The sequence below is a fragment of the Labeo rohita genome, chromosome 4 (assembly GCF_022985175.1).
Source record: "Labeo rohita strain BAU-BD-2019 chromosome 4, IGBB_LRoh.1.0, whole genome shotgun sequence".
Lineage (NCBI taxonomy): Eukaryota > Metazoa > Chordata > Actinopteri > Cypriniformes > Cyprinidae > Labeo > Labeo rohita.
The window spans coordinates 42,036,322-42,058,803 of NC_066872.1; the positions used below are offsets into that span (position 1 = coordinate 42,036,322).

The 22,482-nt window shown below is 34.1% G+C and overlaps 1 long non-coding RNA gene across 4 annotated transcripts in view; it reads left to right on the plus strand.

Annotated features, from left to right (window-relative positions):
• The first annotated feature begins 645 nt into the window (after window positions 1-645).
• LOC127163679 (uncharacterized) overlaps window positions 646-22,482 on the plus strand; it is a 48,851-nt gene continuing 27,014 nt past the window's right edge. For 3 of the 4 annotated variants that reach the window (XR_007827523.1, XR_007827522.1, XR_007827524.1), the window contains exons 1-3: window positions 646-1,170; window positions 2,366-2,459; window positions 18,391-18,487. This is a non-coding gene — a long non-coding RNA (uncharacterized LOC127163679). The remainder of the gene's footprint in view (window positions 1,171-2,365; window positions 2,460-18,390; window positions 18,488-22,482) is intronic. The other variant, XR_007827525.1, reaches the window with a different exon arrangement.

Sequence of the window (22,482 nt, forward strand, 5' to 3'; positions counted from 1 at the left end):
GACTTTACAGAAAGCTCTTGGATTTCATCAAAAAATTCCTTAATTTGTTTCTTGCAGGTTTGAAATGACACGTAAGTCGAGTAATTAATGACAAAATTTAAATTTTTGAGTGAATTATCCCTTTAACACTTCTACTGTATATGTAAATGACTGTGCACCTATTGGTCACGTGGTCAAAGCTACAGTCTAATTAGCAAATTGAATAGTTTTTCAGTTGTTGAGCTCCAGTAATGTTAATGCTTTGCTGGTTTCTCTGTTTTTATAACCTGCTTGGTCTTGTGGTTTGATTAATTAGTTACAGTAAGTGCGAGCGAACAAATATTTACTCTGATTTCATTGCTCTGCCCGTCTGTGGCCCAGATCGGCTGTGCTGAGCATCACAAAACACCGCTGCTCTGTATCGGAGTGTCAGTTCTTTAGAGATTAGCCGTAGCCTTCCTCTACATTACTCACACATCTAAAGCAGAGGAACCGGCCCCCTTAGGGCCCACTGTGCTCACACAGCGATAATTAGCTTCAAGTGTTCTATTCTGGGATAATAGAGCAGCGTGTCACACCAGACAAACCTCCACAGCCAGCCAAAACCGCACCCCCCATCGCCGTTTGAGTCCTAGCGTGCTGAAATATATGGGTACAACACAGCAGGCTGCGTTTGAGCTCTTGGCGTCGTGTTTTTCCTGCTAAGTCAACTGAGGTCGATTCTGAAATAATGTTTAATTGTTCATCCCCGAAGGATGTTAATTAAGGAATTTAATTTGATATGATATCCGCAACCCTGAAAGCAGGCCAAAAGTCGTGTTTTTTCCTGCGAGAGAAGCCGGATTCGGCGTATCGCCGTCAGATCGAACTGCATTCTAATGAAGTCTGAAAACACAGATGGTGACAATTAAAAGACAGCGCTAGCTTTTGTCCTCGCATCATCCACCTGACAAGACCGTGAGTGATGTTAGATCAGGATTTCAAGAGTAATGTGATCGTCTTTGAAGGTTTACACAGAGTACTGTAGATTGTAGTGTTGAGGAGGATGGTGTGCTCTAGGTTAAGATGGTTTGTTCGGTGGACCGAGAGCATGATGCCATCTGGAGATGCGAGGACTAATCATTCGGGAGGCCAAAGTGAAATCAGGAGGATGATAATAATACTTCAGTACAGCAGGTCACACACAGTCTGGTAGGGAGCTGCGAGTTCCTAGATAAGAAATTGTTGACAGATTATCAAAAAAGTCAGATTATCAGAATGTCTGAATATGTTTTGGGGGCAATGTTGGGGGTGCTTTTAAGAAATTAGTACAGTGACATTTTTAATTAATATCAATTTAATATAAAATTAGGTAATAATGATAAAACATAATAATAATGGTAAAACTATTATTAGTATTAGTATTATTATAGTGATGTATTTGTTATTTAAAGTTTAATTATATAATAATAATAATTATTGTTTTTATTATTATTATTATTATTGATGTATGATTTTATGCCCTGAACACCTAAAATAACTGAATATCTGTTTAGGAGTACTTTTTAGATCCAAAATTTGTCAATTCTATGAATTATATAATAATAATAATAATAATAATAATAATAATAATAATAATATGAAGTAATGTAGTTCATTATTATTATTATTATAAATATGAAGTAATATAGTTTTAATTTTAATAATAATAATAACATGAAATAATTAGATATTATTATTATTATCATTATTAAGTAATATAGTTTTAATTATTTAATAATAATAACATGAAATAATTTGATATTATTATTGTTATAAGTATGAAGTGATATAGTTTTAATTATTTAATAATAATAATATAATGACATGAAGTAATTGTATATTATTGTAAAGTAATTTTATATGATTATTATTATTATTAAGTAATTATGTAGCTATTATGAAGTAATATAGCTATAATAATTTTTTTGTTAATTAATTCTATTAATTATTTTGTAATTTATTTTAATTATTTAATATTCATTTTTATGCCCTGATTACCTAAAATAACTGAATATGTGTTTAGGGGTACTTTTTAGAAGTGTTTTTATTATTATTATTATTATTATTATATGAATTATAAAAATATTAAATTATATAATAATAATAATAATAGATTAAGTGCTACAGTTTATTTTTTTGTATGATTTATTTAATTATTTATTTATTTAATTATTATTATTATTATTACTGTTACATTTTTATGTCATATACATATACCATAAACAATAAATGATTCTTAATTCATTATTGTTAATGTAATGTAAAAAAAAAAAAAAAAAAAAAAAATACAAGTACATTTACTCTATAATTCCTGATTTATTTTTCAAATGATTAATTTTCATTTTCTGTTGATTTCATTTACTAGACACCATGTCTACAATGCAAAGGATCAACACAAGATCACTCCCGTTCTACTGAATGAAGCTGTCTGCGCTGCAAGCAACATGGCATCTTTAGAGGTATGTCACTGCATGCAAATTTTGTTGGTGAACAAATGCTTGTCAACACCCCCAAAAAAATTCTTGAATAAAAATAGCACGAACAGCTCTAGTGTTTTGAAAGAGAGAGAATGTAGAATAACTTGAAAGTGACTCACGTGTCACTTTCCATTACACATACCAACATAATATAATTGTGCTCAAATTATATCAAGTGCATCAAATTATAATTAAAATTATAATTTGATGTGTACTATAAATGTTTCCTCACTTTTTACAAGCACGCTCTTTGAGAGCCAACATCAGCCATAACGCTGAGGACACTGAAAGGACATCTCAAAGCGTAATTCTCAGTTTATGGCTCATTTCTTGATCTTTCGCTTCCTCTCTCCCTTTGTATTTTATATATAAGTGCATGTTCTCCTGCCTCAGCGAAGACTGTTAGATGTGATCTAGCAGTTCAAGAGTGAAGCTTAGATAAAATCTTATTAGCGCAGTCGTCCTCACTTTACCCTCACTGGAAGTGACATTGCTGAGAGGAGGTGAAACACGGGTCGGTATCCCGCTGCAGGAATTGGCCATTAATCCCCAGCAGCCAATGAGAAACGCCAATAAAGCAGCTTAACTTTACAAGACTCAAGCTAACTTTTACACTCGCTGACTAGGAGGAGCTAATGAGATCCAGAAACTTGTGTAACTGCAAAGGCCACTTAACTCAATTTCATCTTACGTCACTTTTATCAGAGCTGTCCGTTCTGCTCGGCTCGGTTCGCTGATGTGAAGTTTAATGTTTTGGTTGGTTAGGACAAATTGCTAGCGTTTGTGCAATGTGAGAAATGAGTTGTCATTCATTTCGCTTTGATTAAATCGCCCCTGGCATCGCTGTGTTCATTTAATTTTGGCTAAAGTAACTAGTTCATTCACACTTACAGCAGCTGTGATTCTTTTCTCATATGTAATTATTGTGCTAATAGTTTATCATTTACGTGAGTTGTCGATCTGGAGGTTGTTGGATATACATGAGCCATGTTGTATTAAGGTTAAAAAGATAATACATGGCTCCTGAAGAAAAACATTGTTATTCAAAAAATGCAATAGACTTTCCACCTAGCTAACAAAAATATGTTCTAATAATGTTCTAATAATGTAACAGTCCCATTAAGTTACGTTCTCTTAAGTTAACATTTACGGAACATTTACTTTAGAACACTTTTGAATGTTCATTTCTGGAATGTTACGGAACATTTACCACAGCTCTGCACAGTTTAGAGCCAGCTCCAACCTACACCTTTTAGAATGTTGAAGACCTTGATTATTGGATCTGTGTTTGATTATGTTTGACTTTTGAACGTTCCCTGAATGTTCTGGAGTTTTACTTTTGAATGTTCCTTAAATGTTCTGGCGTTTTATTTTTGTACATTCCTTGAATGTTCTCGAATGTTACTTTTGAACATTCACTGAATGTTCTGGAATGTTACTTTTGAACGTTCCCTGGATTTTCTGGAATGTAACTTTAGAATGTTCCTTGAATGTGTCATGGAATGTTACTTTTGAACATTCCCTTAATGTCCTGGAGTGTTTCTTTTGAATGTTTCCTGGATGTTCTTGAATGTTACTTTTGAACATTCCCTTAATGTTACTTTTAAATGTTCCCTGAATGTTCTGGAGTGTTATTTTTGAACGTTCCCTGAATGTTCTGGAATGTTAGTTTTGAACGTTCCCTGAATTTTATGGAATGTAACTTTAGAATGTTCCTTCAATGTTCTGGAATGTTACTTTTGAAAAGTTCCATGAATATTCTGGAAAAAAAAGTAACATTTAGAAATGCCCACTAAAATATTTTGGAAAACGTTCCATGAATAATATTTAAATAACATTTTTGTGCTAACATTTTTTTGAACATTCTTAACAAATACTTCTGAATGAATGTCTTATTACTTGAGTAAATTTTCTTTATCATTTTGAGAGAACATTGCCAGAACATTAGCCAAAGTTCTGAGAATGTTCCTTATTAGCATAAGTCCACTTTACGCACAAGTTCAGTTCATTTGGTCTGCATGGAAGCTGTTTTCCAAACTCATATCCTCTTGAGAAGGTGGCACTTTTGATGACTTTAATTTCCATTTTTGGATGCTCACAATTACTGAATTACTAACTCATTTCTTATAACTACTGGTAACTGTCAAGTTGTTATGGTAGATTTGTTGTCAAACACTTAAAAAAAAAGTACATTCTTTATAAAAAATCTATATGAGCATTGGTGGTTCCATAAAGAGCATTTAATATTGATGAAAAGAACAAAAGATTCTTTATAATCTGGGGTTTTCATAGCAATGCAGAAGAAACATTTTGGTCCTCCCAAAGAACCTTTCGATGAACAGTTTAACAGGACATTTTAATAATCTAACAAAAAAAAAATCCACTACACTGTCAGAAAAAAAGGTACAGTTCTGTTGCTTGAGCGGTACCCTAAGGTACAAAGAGAAAAGGTACAAATATGTACTTTTAAAGGACTAATATGTACCTTTAAGGTACCAACATGTACTTTCAAAGTATTAAAATGTACCTTTAAGTAACTAATATGTACTGTTTAGGGGTAGATAAGGTACAAAGATGTACCTTTTTTTCTGACAGTGTAGGAAGAACCGTTTGTGCAATGGAAAGTTTCCATCCATTTTTAAAGGTTCTTTGTGGAACCATCAATTCCAGTAAAGAACCTTTATTTTTAAAAGTGTAGTGGGAAAAGGATCTTAAATGTTCTAAAGTTCAAAATTCACTGAAAGGTTCTTTGGGGAACCAAAAATGATTCTTCTACAGCTTTGCTCTGAAATCCCCCATTTGGAATCTTTATTAGATACAATGTCGAACAAGGCCGGTTGGGAGAACCAGATGGAATTGAACTCTAGTTTTGGACTGAGCAACCATGTGCGAATTTACTAGACACTCTTTTGGGACTGGAAGGAATGATCTCCCTTTGCAGTAGACATATGAGGGGTATTATGACCGTGACGTCCTGGGTCAGGTTGAGGGCACAGCAGTCGCCCAGGGAGGGATTAGCCACAAGCGCTCTCCAGCCTGCCAAGAGCCAATGGGACTTCAATATTGGGCTTCAGCACAGCTGCAAAGAGCTGAACGGCCTTTGAGACCCCCGAACGCTAATCCTGATGAAATCTCACTGCATACAGACAGATAACTATTCTGTAATTTAATACACATAGAGAACATGCCTGTACAAGGCCATTTAACCGTGACTGATTGTTATGTTTCCACGTCAAGAGCCATTTTCTTGTGTCACCCCCTTTATTATGTTTATAGTGAGGTAATGGACACTCAATTGCATTCGATGTGGCATCATCAACATGCAATATTACATTTGACACGCTGTAAATCAGAAACCAACCTCCGACAAATGATGGCCATTTCTCCATATTCCGAACCTCCATCTCCATCTCATGCACGATGACGAGTACGCTTAATTACCGTGATTTACGACGCAGTGCAACTCAGTCGTCATCGCGGGGTGTAAAGTCATTAGAGGCGAAGCCGTTTGGAATGAGCTGTGACCGGCTCAAGTGTTAAAACATAAACTAGCAATTAGAAAAAGATAACGCATGGCTTGCGGGGAGCACCAGGGAAGTCTCCAGCCATCTGGGAGAAATGGAGCACCGGCCGTAGCTCTCTAGGTTTTTTGCTGGATTAGAATGGTTTGTTGTTGCAGGAAAGCACCAGGCACGAGGAAATGGTGTGCATTGTGCCTAGAGAAATGTGTATTTCATCTGATAAAGTGTTTTTACCGGATTGCATTAGTAATGCACTGTTGCTTATCCACCTTGGTGCTGGAGAATACAAACTCTTAACTTGGAGGAATGGAAATGTTTCTTATGCACGCAGGCAAATCACGGATTAAGCTCAATAGAATTCAGCTGTCTAAAGCTGTACTTTTTAGATTTTCAAAACATTTCCCACTTCTGCCATTGTTCAAACAAACAGGTCTTCCTCCAAACTAACACCAATAATGCTACTAGAGCTAATAATGCAGCTAATAATAGCATGTAAAGCTATAATCTTTCTTTTCAACTGAATTGTTGAGTCTGCAACAGTATTCTCATGTATTTTACATAAAAAGATTCTACCACATGTACATTTTTACTTTTTTGCATCGGCAATAAAACATGCAATACTTGTTGACAGCATCTAAAATGTAAACACGTTTACGTTTGAACAGCTTTATATGTTTTCCTTGTTTATAAATATTAAATTCATTGAATTAGTCACTTGATACTGTTGTATTTATGACCATTGAGTTTTTTATTTTTTTATTTGACTTATTTACTTGACATTATAACACACTTTAAAACCTTTATTTATCATGCAGTATTATTTTGTTTGGTGTGGGGCACAAAATTATTTTTCTCAATATGTGGTGACCATTAAATACACCAAAAAACATGAAATGATCATAAAAGTAAACACTTTCATTCATGCACTGTAGTTCAAGTCTTGAGAATTCATGTGATTGCTTGTTTTCAGCTTTATTCATTTACCTATTCAGTGCAATAGTCTTTTTTTTTTTTTTTTCATTTTAGATGCTGTCGATAATGCATCTATTTAGTATCTGTCCAAACATACCATAAAGTAGCCTATGTTTTTTTCCAGTGAAGGTTACGACAACCGGAATTTGATAATCGGAGCAGTCTGATTCATGAATGAATCATTCAGAAATGTTTTGTAAACTGTATCAAATGAGTCATTGAAATGATCTGACTCAAAATAATGATTCATTCACAAATCTAAACTTGCATGTATGAGTCGTATGGAGCGCTTTTATGATGCATCCCTTTATTTTTGTACTGCATGTGAAATAGACTTAGGAATTTGTATTTGGAAGCACATGAATGATTTATTTTTAGTTAACTCTTTCTTTAAGATGGACTAGAATAACATGCACAGTCTTACTAGCAAGCTCCTTATGAAAGTTTTACGCAAGGAAGTGTATATTGAATTAAAAATCAACAGCAAGCGCCATGTAGTCCGAGAAATGAATGCAAAAACTGATAAGAGAGAGGTTGCAGCAAGCACTTTGATTAGCACAACTAGCATGTAGCGTGTCGCTGATGAACTCTTCCAGCCGTGTTCGAAGCTACTGGGATTATCTTCACAGCTATTCTCTTTAAAGGAACTTCTCACAATCTGATTTCCCATGTGCAACTGCTTAGTATTCCATCTGAGAAAGCTGCGGAATTTTAATAAAGGTGCGTAGACCTATCCGAGGTTGCTAGCGTAATCTCTTTTTTTATGTATCGACAGGGTTTTTCAAAAGTCAGTCTGTCGTGTCTTAATAGCTGCAGCTCCACTTCAGAGGTCCTTCCACAGAACCTTCTAAAACCTCTTAAGTCCCTTTTCCCTCGTGTTTGTTTTTAAGCATTGTTTCCGTCTTTGAGAGAGTTCCTTGGGTGTCGAGTTGATGGGATGAAAGGCCAAAACCTCAGAGAAGAGGGATGTCTCATCCTTCAGCCCTGCAGCGATGGCTCAAAGGGGATTGTATCATTCATCTCCTCGACTTGACAACATTAATTTATCTGTCAGTCATTCGGCGAGCCCGAGCCACTTTGATGAACCCCCCTGAGTCTCAAATCATTAAGGCAGTGTCACACTAAACTTTGCAGCATTTAGTGCATAACAAGAGCACATCTCTAAAGTAATTATCTTGGACAATGGCACTTTATCATGCCTTTATGCAATTACACATTCAAAAACACTTAGCAGAAGGAATTTGAGGGCCTGTCCCCTCCACGTTCACCTTTCGTTCATGTTAGATATACAGCAAACAAATCAAACGTAATGTAGGCGAGTACTAGAAATGCAGAGCTATATTATTATATTGCTCTTGCCAGAATGTTGCTATGTGATTTGTAGGTGTCGTAAGTGGTTTTTCCATGTGCTTGCTGGGGTCTTTGATAGGTAATTGCATACTACCATCTATCAAGTCTTTAAATATATTAAATAAAAAACTCTAAATATAGTTCTTGCACTCTTAAAAATAAAGGTTCTTTACTAGTTCCATGAAAAATCTTTAACATTCACAAAAGAATCTTTATAGTGCAATCTGATGTATGAATGAATGATTTGGAATTGCTTTGTGAACTCATTGAAATCATCTGACTCAAAAGAATGAATCATTCACATGTTGACCACTTTTATGGTGCTTTTGTATCCTTGTATGAATTTTGAAAGCTTTGTTCCTCCCATTTGTTGTGTTACATGTATAGTAGTCTTTAGAATTTCAGTGGTTCCTTAAAGAACCTCCATGAAACCTTTACATTCTACAAAAGAATCTTTATAGTGCAAAAATGCTCTTTACATTCTTGAAAATAAGGGTTTTTAAAAGTGGTTTGTGCAGCAAAACCATAGAAGAACCATTTTTGGTTCCCCAAATAACCTTTTTAAAAGAACCATTTTTAATAGTCTGAAGAACATTTTAATAATCTAAAGAATCTTTTTCTGCTTAAAAAAACATTTTGTGGAATAGAAAGGTTCCATGGATTTTAAAAGTTCTTCATGGAACCTTGAGGCCAATGAAGAATTTTTATTTTTAAGAATACAAAAGATCTTTATAATGATTCTTTACATTCTTAAAAATGAGAGTTATTAAAGCTGGTTTGTGCAGCAATGCCATAGAGAAACCATTTTTGGTTCCCCAAAGAAACTTTCAGTGAACAGTTCTTAAATTAACAATTTCTGAAGAACATTTTAATAATCTAAAGAACCTTTTTTCACTCTAAAGAACCTTTTGTGGAATGGAAAGGTTCCATGGATGTTAAAAGTTATTCATGGAACCATCGATTCCAATAAAGAAATGTTATTTTTTTAAGAGTGTAGATGATTAAATTAGATTTGATTATTAAAGAAAACAAAACAGCAAAATGGCTGTTCAATGGCAAAAACACCCTTCATTTCTAAGAGTGTAGGTTGTTCTGGGTGGTTTTTAGGTGGTTGCTCATTGAGCTTATTCCTAATCCAGAGGTCGGTTGCATAAAAGATTAGGTTTAAGCCTTAAAAGTTTTTTATTTAAGACTAGGGCGAGTTGCATAAAAGGTTTAGACTAGTCTTAGAAAGTTAGTCAGCTATTTTTTTCTTTAAGACTGGTCATTATGTTTTCAATTCCGTTACAGAAAAATGTTGATTAGTCTAAGTTAAAAACCCTTTGGTTAACTGCTAGTTGGTCAGACTAGTACTTAAGACACTATCGTAACAGAGAGACTAATTTTATGCAACTGGCCCCTGGTCAAATTTTTTTTAACTCGTTTGCATGAAAACTCTAAAATATAAGACTAATTACCCCTTGACTAACTACTAGCTGGTCAGACTAGTTTAGAGGCTAAGTTTATGCAAGTGGCCCCTGTTTTTTAGATTTTACTAATCATATGCTAGTTGTACTAATCAAGAGTTTGTTGCAAGTCTCTGCAAACCACATTTTAAAAGTTGATAGTTAGTGTTAGGGTTTAAGTATTTGCAATAATAACGTTTACATTTATGCATTTAATAAACACTTTTATTCAAAGCAGCTTGCATTGCATTCACTGTATAAATTTTATCAGTTTATGCATTCCCTGGAAATCAAACCCACGACTTTGGCACTGCTACTAGTCATGCTTTACAGTTTGAGCTTCAGAAATGCTTTGCAATACTCTACGTAATAATAATAGCGATTCTTGGCCTAAATATTACTAAATATAACTCTGATTAACTTTCGCATTCATGAATTCTATGCGGTTCCCTTGCATCAATCACTGAAAAAAGCGTAAAACTGCAGTGTGTCTCCATAAAAAGGACTTGGCATGGAAATCGGGCTCCTTTCCTCAGGGGCTCTGGCCTGTTTTAGATGATAATTGAAAATGATGTAAAAATAGTGGTCTGCTGCAGACACAGGTCATATCTCAGAGAAAAGAGCTGGCATTTGGCCTCTCGTTTGAATGTCTGTATAATTAACTAGACTTTTATATTTTCAAGCCAAAATATAAGCCGCGCTTGCCTGCACAAATCTCTCCTCCACAGTGTTAGTGTTGGCAGGGAATTGCTTTGCGGTCGCTAAGGTGTTCTGAATGGTTTTGTAGGGTGATCTTGGTTGGAAGAAACCATCTTGACCTCAAGTGAACAAATTCTCATTACCTGTGAAATCATAATTTTCCAGTACGGTGAAAACTGACAGCTGATGTTTTCCTCCCACTTCACTGATGATAATCAATTCTCAGGTTCAAATCATGAGAGGAGTCAACGCAACATCACAGCGTTATCACCAATCAGCTGTCAGCGCCGCAGTCGATCCTGCGATGTGCTTGGTTGCTATGGACACAAGAAGAGAGTGCACCGGTATGACACGTCAAATCTAGAGCAGACCGACTGTAACGGGACTCGTCTCACACTCAGACGTCAGTAAGCCATCAAATCATTGTTTTACACAACCGTTCTTTTGATTATTTCTTAAACAGACCCCTGATCCTCTGCGTAAGGCCACAGAAAGATAAGGCAGCTTTGATTTTTGCAGTGATCGTGGCAAGGTGATTGTATCAGCGTTTGTTGGGATTAGCGGTAATGAAGAGGATCAACAAGCATGTAATCTTCTCTGTGTTGTAATTCAGCTGCAAGGAAACACTTGATACTGGGATGTTGGGTTAAAGACGCAATTAACATCAAATGAGAGTCTGTAAATTTTGAAATTGAATTTTATTGCTCAGAGGTTGTTCTTTCATAGCTCAGGAGTTATGTGATTCCTAGTTATGTTTCATTCAGTGGGACAGCTCTTCTAAAAAGTGTCACACAAATCTGACTTGTGGAACGTTAAAGACGACATTTTGAAAAGTGTCTTAGTATCAGTCCATGCATTCATTTGAGAAAAACATTTCAGGATTTTTCTCCATATGGTGCTCCGAGTTTGAACTTTCTAAGATGCAGTTTAAATGCGGCTTCAAACGATCCCAAATGCATTTGTTATCGATCCCAGCCGAGGAGGAAGGGTCTTATCTTGTTATCTCGGTTATTTTCATAAAAATAATACAATTTATATACTTTTTAATGTCAAATGCTCGTCTTGTCTTGCTCCTCCTAAATGTTTTTTTTCCGGTTCATGACAGTTAGGGTATGTCGAAAAACTCCCATCTCATGTTCTCCCTCAACTTAAAAATTGTCCTATATCGCTGTTCTACTGTTTTTGTTAAGGCTGTTTGATCTTCTTTGCATGTTCACTTTGCTAGGTTGGGTACTTCTGCAGCAATGTAGGGTGATTTTGAAATGATTTTTGAAGTTGCGGGAGAAAATATGATTGGAGTTTTTCGACATACCCTAACTGTCCTGAGCCAGAATACACAGAGTTCAGGGAGAGAAAGGCAAGATGAGTGTTTGAGATTAAGTATTTAAATTGTATTTTTTTAATGAAAATAACCGATCGTTTCAGTAGATAAGACCCTTCTCCGCATTTAAACTGCATTTTGGAAGTTCAAACTCGGGGCACCATATCAGTCCATTATATGGAGAAAAATCCTGAATTTTTTTCCTCAAAAACCACAATTTCTTTATGAGTACATAATTAGTAAATTGTTGTTCTGGAAGTGGACTTCTCCTTTAAGCTCAGAATGAATCATTTTGAATTCACTGCAAACTGATTCTAATATTAAATGTATATTCTGAGAACCTGCTCTTTAAGAGATATTTACTAAAACGTTGTTTGGGGAACCCAAAATGGTTCTTCTGTGGCATCCTCTGTGTAGCCAAAATCTTGATTCTGGAGATTTAATTTGGCTCTCTTTTGACAGTTTTGGACTTGTTGTACAGATGAATTCACTGGTGACAGGAGGTGCTGTTGGCGTTGCATTTCTACTTCTGTTCGTTGGCATTGAGGGAGGATCTACACCATTCATGACTCCATGTAACATCATTGCCTTGTGGGAGTGTGAATCAGACTATTCACTGGCAAATTCCTCTGCTCTCACTCATCATTTTGCTGTTGTTTGCCGTCCGCTCACAGTTGTTCTCATCAAAGATGAGATGTCTGATCACGTGGGAATGCCTCAAAAGACGAGAAGGCGCAAAACCGCCTGGGACCTTACAGCCAGAGCAATACTCTGGTGTTTCAGTAGCTTTGAAAGTTTTTTTAACAGGATGATTTCAACACGGCCTGCAAGATCAGTCAAACTTTGATGTCAGAATAGAGTATCACATCAACAAGCGCTGTAATCTCCAAATAAAACAGCTGAGACTGACTGGGGATAAAGCCAGAAGGAATTTCTCGAACGACTCCCATTTGTCAGTCCGCGCACAGCGCCGGTCGCAGCAGGGACGCCCATCGAAGAGATGCGCGTAGACAGGAAACAGAGGGTTCGAACCGCATGAATCCGAATGATTCCCTCGCTCTTACTTAATGCAGACTTCAAAACTAATCACCTCTGGTTTCTGGATCGCTCGAGGAGCTTTCGTTCTCGTTCTGCGGGTAAACTGAGTGAAATAGCAACCGCAGAAAGAGATTCGGTTAGATGAAGTGACCTTACCGGATCTCAATAGAAGCGTTAAGGTCAACAGTGCATCGCTTAAGAGTTTTCTATTGACACAGGCAGCCATAGCGTCCAAATGCAATAAAATAGGCCTTTAATTCTCAGTTAACCTGTGGGATTGGGTTATTTATTACGAGCCATTTAGCCAAGCGCTGAGGCCTCATCTATCTACAGATCATTTGATTCTGCAGTCGCTCATTAATTTGAACATATAGCATTGTAAGCAAGTCCAACTGCGAGCAAAGCTCGGTAAATGTGATTATGGCTTGCGGGGAATGCAATGATAGCTCTTTATTTTTTATGCTCCATAACACAGAATTATGTGCTGCTTACTGAAATCGTTCGCCGGGATATGAGGACATCATCTCGGCTCGGGCTGTCTCTTTGTTTCGTATTATTTAAGCAAAGGTCAGAGCTGAATCCGGAAAATTGTGACAGTGCCGAAGTGTGCGTGTGTGTGTGTGTGCAGTGTGCTATTGGATTTAAGAGTGTGCTGTCGAAGTGTTTGCTGCGTGTGCTGTTATGAACCGCAAACACTCGTAAGGCCTGGAGAGGCACAAATCAGAGATGTTGGGGAGACAGTTTTACTGCTGCAGTAAGTCGCACACATCAAGCGTGAAGCCAGACCACAGCGCACAAGTTGCTAGGCAACACCTTGAGGTCGCTTCCCACAGCTGCTGTCCTGATTAGTTAATTGTGTAAGTAAACAGAATGCTGAGTAAAATCACCAAATTCACCATCCAGCGCTGAACAATCCAGCAAATGGTACAAGCACCTGGCACCACAAACCAGTTTCTGGTAATATCCAATCACAGGAGCTGGACAGCAAAATGTCTTCATTTAGAAATCATTGAAACCAGCCTGAAGTTGTTTGATTGGCTCAGGTGGTTTGAGCTGGACCAACTGGTCTTCCAAGGTGACCAATTGAAAAGTGCCAAAAACCTCTCAAAAATCAGCTGACAAATCATTCAAAAAAAAAAAGCAGCCTAAAGACCAATAAAGTGTTTGCATCGTCCTTTTCTTTATGTTTTTCCATTTAATTTTTTTTTTTTCAAAATAATTACCGTAATGCAACTGTCTTCCTAATTTATTTATTTATTTGTGTTTGTTTGTTTCGTCCTTCCTTCTTTGCTTCCTTCTCCCATTTTACTTATTTGTCATTCCCTTTACTTTCCCTTTGCTATCATAAATACTTTATATTATACTATTTATAAATACTTCATAATTTAAGGATTTTCTTAGTTTCATTTAGATGTTTGCATAAATTAATATATTTGATAAAACTTTAAATAATAATTGTTTTATTTATTATTTTAATCAGCCTTTTTTCATGACAATTTAAGTGCATTTATTTATTTATTTGTTTGTTTGTTTATTCATTCATTTTTCGTAATTTATTTATTTTCTTCATTTCGTTTAAATTTTAAATAAATAAATACTTTTTAAAATCCAGTGCCTGATTTTTCTTAAATAAAAAACTATTTATTTGAGTATAATACATAACTTATGTTATTTATTAATTTAATGTGATTTCAATATTTTTTTTATCTTTATTCATTCATTCATTTATACTTTATAATTTAATAGATTTTCTTAATTTCATCTATTTATTTTTACGTGTATTTAAATTTATTATATATTATTTTTTATTATATTATTATATATTATTTATGAGATATACATTTATTAAATATATATATAACATCAAATATGTCTGTGTCTGTGTCTGTGTGTGTATATATATATATATAATTATTTCTTAATTGAATTTAAAACATCTATTTATTGGTGCATTTTCATCCCGAAATTCTCATTACCGTAATGCATCTTTAAGATTTTATTTTATTTTTTATTTATTTATTTTTTAATATTTATATTTTCCTTCCTTCATTTTACTTATTTGCAATTCCCTTTGCTTTCAGTGGGGTTTTTGCTACTTAGCTGTATGTATTCATTCATTCATTCATTCATTCATTCAGGGATCATCAACATAATATCAATGCAAAGCATTTTCAAGGTCCTAAAATGTAAGCTTCATTTTTTTGAAGCAACTTGTAATTTCATTTTTATGAAATACATCAAATATGCACATGTTCTTTTTTTTTTAAGGTACATTTTGTCCTTACTGCCTTTATTTTCATATAGCAGTTTGATTAGAGATGAGAGATGACAGAAATAGGATCAGGAACTGGGGTCACTCAAAGCATAGTTTCAGTACAAGTCCAGGCGCTGCCCACAATACTGTGACTGACATCTGAACCTGTTCTTGACAGGTTTTCCACATTGTCAAATTACACTTACCCTATTCAGACTGATAATTTCACAGCTGGTGTTGCAGAGAAGAGCGTATTATCTGTGTTATTTGAATGAAGGAGCTTTCAGCTGGTGGCAGCAAACAGTCCACTGTAATTTCCCCTGCTAAAGGTCTTGCCTGTACTGCAGCGTGGCTCCCTTGAGGAGACTCTCCATAGCAACCGGCCTTTGTTACTCGCAGACATGTAACTCTGCTCACAATGAGAGCAAATGAGGGACATTCAGACAGCAAAACAAGGCCCGCGACAGCTCGCCGCTATCTGATATTCACGCTCCAAGTTTAACTCCCGTCAGTGTGACTGAATCAGAGCGTTGCTGTGGTAAGAATAACTAATGGCCAGATGGAGCGCCGTTGATCATCGCAGTCTGTTCGATTCCCATCACAAAGACAAACTCTGCGCTTTCAAGTAGAAATGCATTAATCACATGCAACACAAATGCTGTGGATGGAGACGTCTTCACGTACCATTTCTTGATTAGACCGCAGCAGGATGGCGCTAATGAAAGCCACGTCTCAAAGTTTCTCGTGTGTAAGACGTCGCGCCTGCTGTTTGCTTGACGTTATTTATATATTTGTGACAGGACCTTTGAAGCGTTAAGTGACGGTTTATAATATGGACCGTATTCAGAAGCTATTGACAATCGAAGCAATTACCCTCCCAGTCGGCCCGTCGCAAAGTGCAGCACGACGGTCCTTTGACTTTTGCCGAGGTTGACCTTTGCTACAAAGAAATCCGAGCGAGGACTCACGGGTAACCTAATTAATAGAAAATGTCACAGCAGTAATTACAACCCACAATGTGAATCATCACGGGTGTGATGCTGCTGCAGGGGGAAATGGGTGACTTTGAAGACTTGTGTACTAGAAAATGAGAATACAGTATGGTGGACGTTTGTCATTGGACAAGTGAAACCACAAGTCTGATTGGACTATAAGATGAGCGTCACAGGAAATAAGTAATGAGGAATATGTACTAATGGTTATAATGTTATATTTTAATACATACCATGGTGCTAATGATTATTATATTTATATACATGGTGTCAACATTTTACTCACAGTTGCTTTAAGGCAAAACACTACAGGCAAGGCATCAGTCAATTTTGAGAGTTTGGGATATTTTGGTTTCCATAATAAGATTACACTACACAAGGTACTTTATTGGCATCTGTGGTTCCATGATATACGTCTACATTTTCAGGCTACATTTAGATTGTGAGATCACATTTAGCCTGAAACTAGATGAGTAAACAGTGATGACAAACTTTGATGATGACTTGACAAAACCAGCAGGGCTGAAAGTTTAATGTAACCTTGAAAAGCTTGAAGTTTGGAGGTTTTACTCAGAGAAAGTCAATAACATGTTTTAGCAGATTGCTAGCATGTTTCTAGCATTACTTAACACTTTGCTAACACGATTTAATACATTACTAACGTGTTTCTAAAATGATTAATACATTTCTATCACCTTTTAGCAAGTTGCTTCAATTATTTAACACATTGCTGTCATTATTGTCCATGTTTCTAGCATGTTTTAGCATGTCGTTAACATGTTTTAACATTGTTAACATTAAGTAGCATGTTGTTAATATGTTTCTAGCATACACTATGTTGTTATGTGGCAAGGTTAGCATGTTTCTAACATATTTCTAGCATGATTGATATAATACTAGCATCTTTTAGCAAGTTGTTAAGCACCGTGCTAACATGATTTTCCATGTTTCTAGCATGTTTTGACATTTTGCTGACATGTTTTAGCATGAAATTAGCATGTTTATAACACATTTCTAATATGTTTCTAGCATCTTTGTAACATTTTAACATGTAGCTAGTATTAATTAGCACGCCACTAGCATGTTTTAACATGTTTTAACACTCTTTTGATTGTTTAACATATTGCTAGCATGAATTAGCATGTTTCTAACATGTTTGTAACATTTTAACATGTAGCTAGTGTTAATTAGTTTAGCATGTTTTAACATTGTAAACATGTTTAACATATCGCTAGCATGAATTAGCTTATTTATAACATATTTCTAGCCTGTTTCTAGCATGTTTTAGCATGTTTTAACACTGTTAGTATGTTTAACATATTGCTAGCATGAATTAGCATGTTTCTAACACATTTCTAACATGTTTCTATATAACGTTTTAACATGTAGCTAGTATTAATTAGCACGTCACTAGCATGTTTTAACATGTTTTAACACTCTTTGCATGTTTAACATTGTTAACATGAATTAGCATGTTTCTAACACATTCCTTACATATTTCTAGCACGTTTTAGCATGTTTAAACACTGTTTGCATTTTTAACATTGCTAGCGTGAATTAGCATGTTTCTAACACATTTCTAACATGTTTCTAGCATGCTTGTAACATTTTAATATGTAGCTAGTATTAATTAGCATGTCGTTAGCATGTTTAACACTGTTAGAATGTTAAACATATTGCTAGCATGAATTAACTTGTTTCTAACATATTTCTAACATATTTCTAGCATAACATTTTAACATGTAGCTAGTATTAATTAGCATGTTTTAACATGTTTTAACACTGTAAGCATGGTTAGCATGTTTCTAACAAATTTCCAACATGTTTCTAGCATGTTTGTAACGTTTTAATATGTAGCTAGTATTAATTAGCATGTCAGTAGCGTGTTTTAACACTGTTAACATGTTTTGTAAGTTATAAAGTCACAGCTGGGCAATATTAAATTGATAGTTTGGAGATATAAAGACTCATTTTGACATCATGATCGCAAAAAATTAAATCACAGTTTTAAAAAAGTAAAACTAATTTCCCTGAAATCCATGTACATCTAATCTAACAACTCGTCCTGTGTACTATAGATGTTAACAGTGCTTAGTAGGAAACTAAACATCTGTCAAAATGTCTCGACACGTGACCTTGCTGGCGGTCAGGGATGATTTGGACATGAAATTAACATGAGAGTGATTTACCGCTTGGTATTTTATCGCGACACGCCTAGTTACAACACGTGCGAATGACAAATCACACAAAGTACACCACAGACTCTGTCATGTTGAATTTTATGAGCGCTTTTGTTTGTTTTATCTCTTCTGTGTCCTTAGAACTGCTGGATTCGAAAGCAGGGTTTTATTTAGCACAAGATCAGTGACGGACGGACAGACTCCAGCGAGACAGATGGGCAGATGTGGCTTCACAGCAGTATGTTCATTTTGTTCTATATTTCAGATGAAATGAGCTTTTCATGTTTTTTTTTTCCATCTCATTTTTTGAAACTGCGTCTGAGCTTCACATCTGCTGTGGGAGCTTGAGAATATTCTGATTCTTTATAGAACAGACCCAGACACTCGGATTCGGCTGTTCGCTTTCAGGCGTTGAGATATACACAGCACAATGCTTACATTAAAGTCAATATCGTCTAAATTACTTTATAAAGAGTGCCGCGCAAGTTAGAGATGAAATTACTTATGGCAGTATTTCGTAATCCACACTTATTTTCTAAAGATGAGGTGCGGGAAACTAAGTTAATGTGATTTGCTTTTTCTTTGACCGGTCTTTCTTCAAAGCGGTGAATCTAACAAAGCGTAGAGGAGGACGTATGCGTAAATTATAGAGTAAACAGCTCTGTCCTCTTTCGGCCTCTTTCACACTTTTAACTCTAGTTGAGTTTTGGCCAGAGACTATTCCTGTCTGCCTGGACTTTAACTTTAGAAATGGCCATTTCACCTTTGAAGGGACATTTTGCTCTCATATGAGGGACGATTGTACCCATAATCCTGTGTTGACCTTTTGTTCATAGATTGTCTCTATCTATAATTACTTTTTTCCACTCTATAGTGGAGTTACGGGGGGCAGGGGGTTGGTGCCGGTTCATGGGCGGTAAATATGGTGTATAAACCAACTGAAATGGAGAAAAAATAAATAAAACAGAGAAATTGTAGGTTTAATATACTCTGTAAACTTGACTTTTTAAAGAAAAGCTTCAGCACTTGTTGCATAATATAATATAATATAATATAATATAGATTTTATTGTGACTGTTTATATATATATATATATATATATATATATATATATATTATACAGTAATTTATTATAAATAAATTTTATATGAATATAATATAATGTAATATTAATATTCATATAATAAATATAATTTTAATATTTACTGTTTTGGTTGTGTGCGTGTGTGTATATATCTCATGTTAATGCTCAAAGTATTTAATATTTAATTTTGACAGTAATATAAAATTTCGACAATGTTATTATAAATAATATTTAATATTAATATACTATAATGTAACATTAATTTTAATATAATAAATATAATTTTTATATTCTGTATGTGTATCTCATGTTAATGCTTGAAGTATATAATATTTAATCTTGGCAGTAATTTATTATAAATAACATTTTATATTAATATAATGTAATATTAATATTAATATTCATATAATAAATATAATTTTAATATTTACTGTTTTGTTTGTGTGTGTGTATATATCTCATGTTAATGCTTAATGTATTTACTATTTAATTTTGACAGTAATATTTAATTTTGACAATATTATTTATTATAAATAATATTTAATATTAATATAATGTAATATTAATTTTAATATAATAAATGTAATTGTAATATTTTATATTCTGTGTGTGTGTGTATCCCATGTTAATGCTTAAAGTATATAATATTTAATCTTGACAGTAATTTATTATAAATAATATTTTATATTAATGTAATATAATGTAATATTAATTTTAGTAAGAAATATCATTTTAGAATTTTATATTTTGTTATATTTTTATGTGTATATATGTCATGTTAACGCTTAAAGTATGTAATATGTAATCTTGAGGGTATTTATTTATTATGCAACAAGCCATTATTATTGATTTTGACATTGTAGTGCATTCGGTTCAGCTCAATTTGCATTAAACCATTTAACGTTCCTTTAACAGGCCTTAATCAACACTTTATTTTTCCAGTCACTTCAGATTGTTTTAACATTGTTTGAGTTTCCAGTTCAGCATTTCAGCCCCAAACTGCTTTTCTCTTCAGCTCAACTACTGCAAACGACAGGCAGAACAAACTGTCCTAACCCTCGCCAAGCTCAGCTGGAGGGACCTCGCTGATACCCATGATGCTTTAGGTTACTACTGAGTGACAGATGCTGTAACACTGGCAGAGGTTCAGTGAATTGGATTAGCATTCTCTTTTTTAATTAACAGAAACCTCTGATAAATATTTCAGAACCCTCGGCAATGACCGCGAGCTCACGAGAAGATGCAGTAAGACTTCTGTTACTCTGGCTATTGGCTAATCTTACACACACGAAAACAAATTTTGTTTACCGACTGACTGTGTAATTTCCAAAATGCTGTTTTACTCTGCCACATCTGAAATCAAGCACGTCGAAGGGTCAAAAGGTGCAGCAAAACCAAGCATGCAAACTGACAGCCGTGAGAAACATGCCGAACGCTCTCGCACAAGAACAGACCCTTCCTCGCCTCCTCAACACCCTCTGTGAGTTTCAACATCTGTGTTGTGTGTTAATTAACTGATTAGTCCGAATGGAGAAAGGAGAGCTCGTCTTAACGCTCACAATGCTGCCAACTGTCAGCGCCGCTAGTCAAATGAGCGCTGGAGATGTTTGGACTCTCTGTCACTGTTGAAGCTTGAGTGGATTTTAATTAGCGTGAGGATGATTATACTGATTATGACATGGGTGAGAAAACTCGCTTTTTGTTTTTATCACCGTAGAAATTATGGTGAGATAAAACAGTAATTGGCAGACCCCCTCAAATGTTAATGTAGGACAATGTGAAGATCAGAGGATCAAACATCATAGTCAAATCTCCTGCTGTTGTAAAATACTGATGGGTAGTTGATATGGAAATTAACTTTTTATATTTATTTCTATTTCTATTTCTATGTATGCATTTATTTTTAATTGTATTTAATTTACACCTGAATTTAAAATGACAATTTATAATAGGGCTGTCAAATCAATTAATCGCATCCAAAATTTTTAAATTAAGGTTTAAAATATTTATATATATATTATATATAAATATAATATATAAAATTATATATTATATATAATATAAGAAATTAATATTTTTATTTTTATTTGATTTTAATTTATACAATATTTTGAAATAAAAAATTATAATATTATATTATACATTACACATTATATATATATATATATATATATATAGTTATAAATATAAATATTTTTAATTGTATTTAATTTATTAAATTTAAATTTATACTAGTGCTGTCGAATTGATTAATTACATCCAAAATAAAAATTTTAAAATATTTTAATATTCATATACATTTTTATTTGTATGTAATTTTAATTTACATGCGAATTTTAAATTAAAATTTATAGTAGGGCTGTTGAATCAATTAATCGCAGTTAATCTCAATTAATCGCATACAAAATAAAATTACACAGTACATATATATATATATATATATATCTTAAATATATACATATTTTTATTTTTTATTAGATATTTTAATTGGAATTTTGGATGTGATTAGTTGTGATTAATCGATTTGACAGCCCTAATTTATAAACATATGATATGTATATATAAGGGACTAGAATATGGGCATTATTTTTAGTCGTGTTCAGTTTTCAGTTTTTTTTATGTATTTATTTTTCATTTAATTTTAGTTTACACCAGATTTTTAAATTAAAATAAACATAAAAGGTGTATATTTTAGGTGCAAAATTATTGTCACTATTTTTATATCATGTGACCATGTGATCATTTTCCAGGCCTTTTCTCTATTTTTTCCTTATTCTGTCTCTATTTTTCTCTCTTCTCATTTTCCTCTATTCTCTCTATCTTTTTTTTTTTTTTTGTAGTGTAATTAATTGTGCAAACACACAATAGTCTCATGTTAATGGTTAAATTATCTAAAAATAAAGTTTAGTCCATCATTCATTATAATATTATTTATTTTTTATTATTGCAATTCATTTATTTTAATTTATAATATTTATTTATTATTTATTAATTAATTTTGTGTATATTTTAGGTGCTAAAATACGGTGACTATTTTTAGTCGAGTGTTTAGTTTCCAGACAACACCTATTTTTAATCACCTTTTTAGTTTTTGTAGTTCTTAATTGCTCTTGCAGTGTGACGAATAAATTTAAATGAATTGTCTGCAG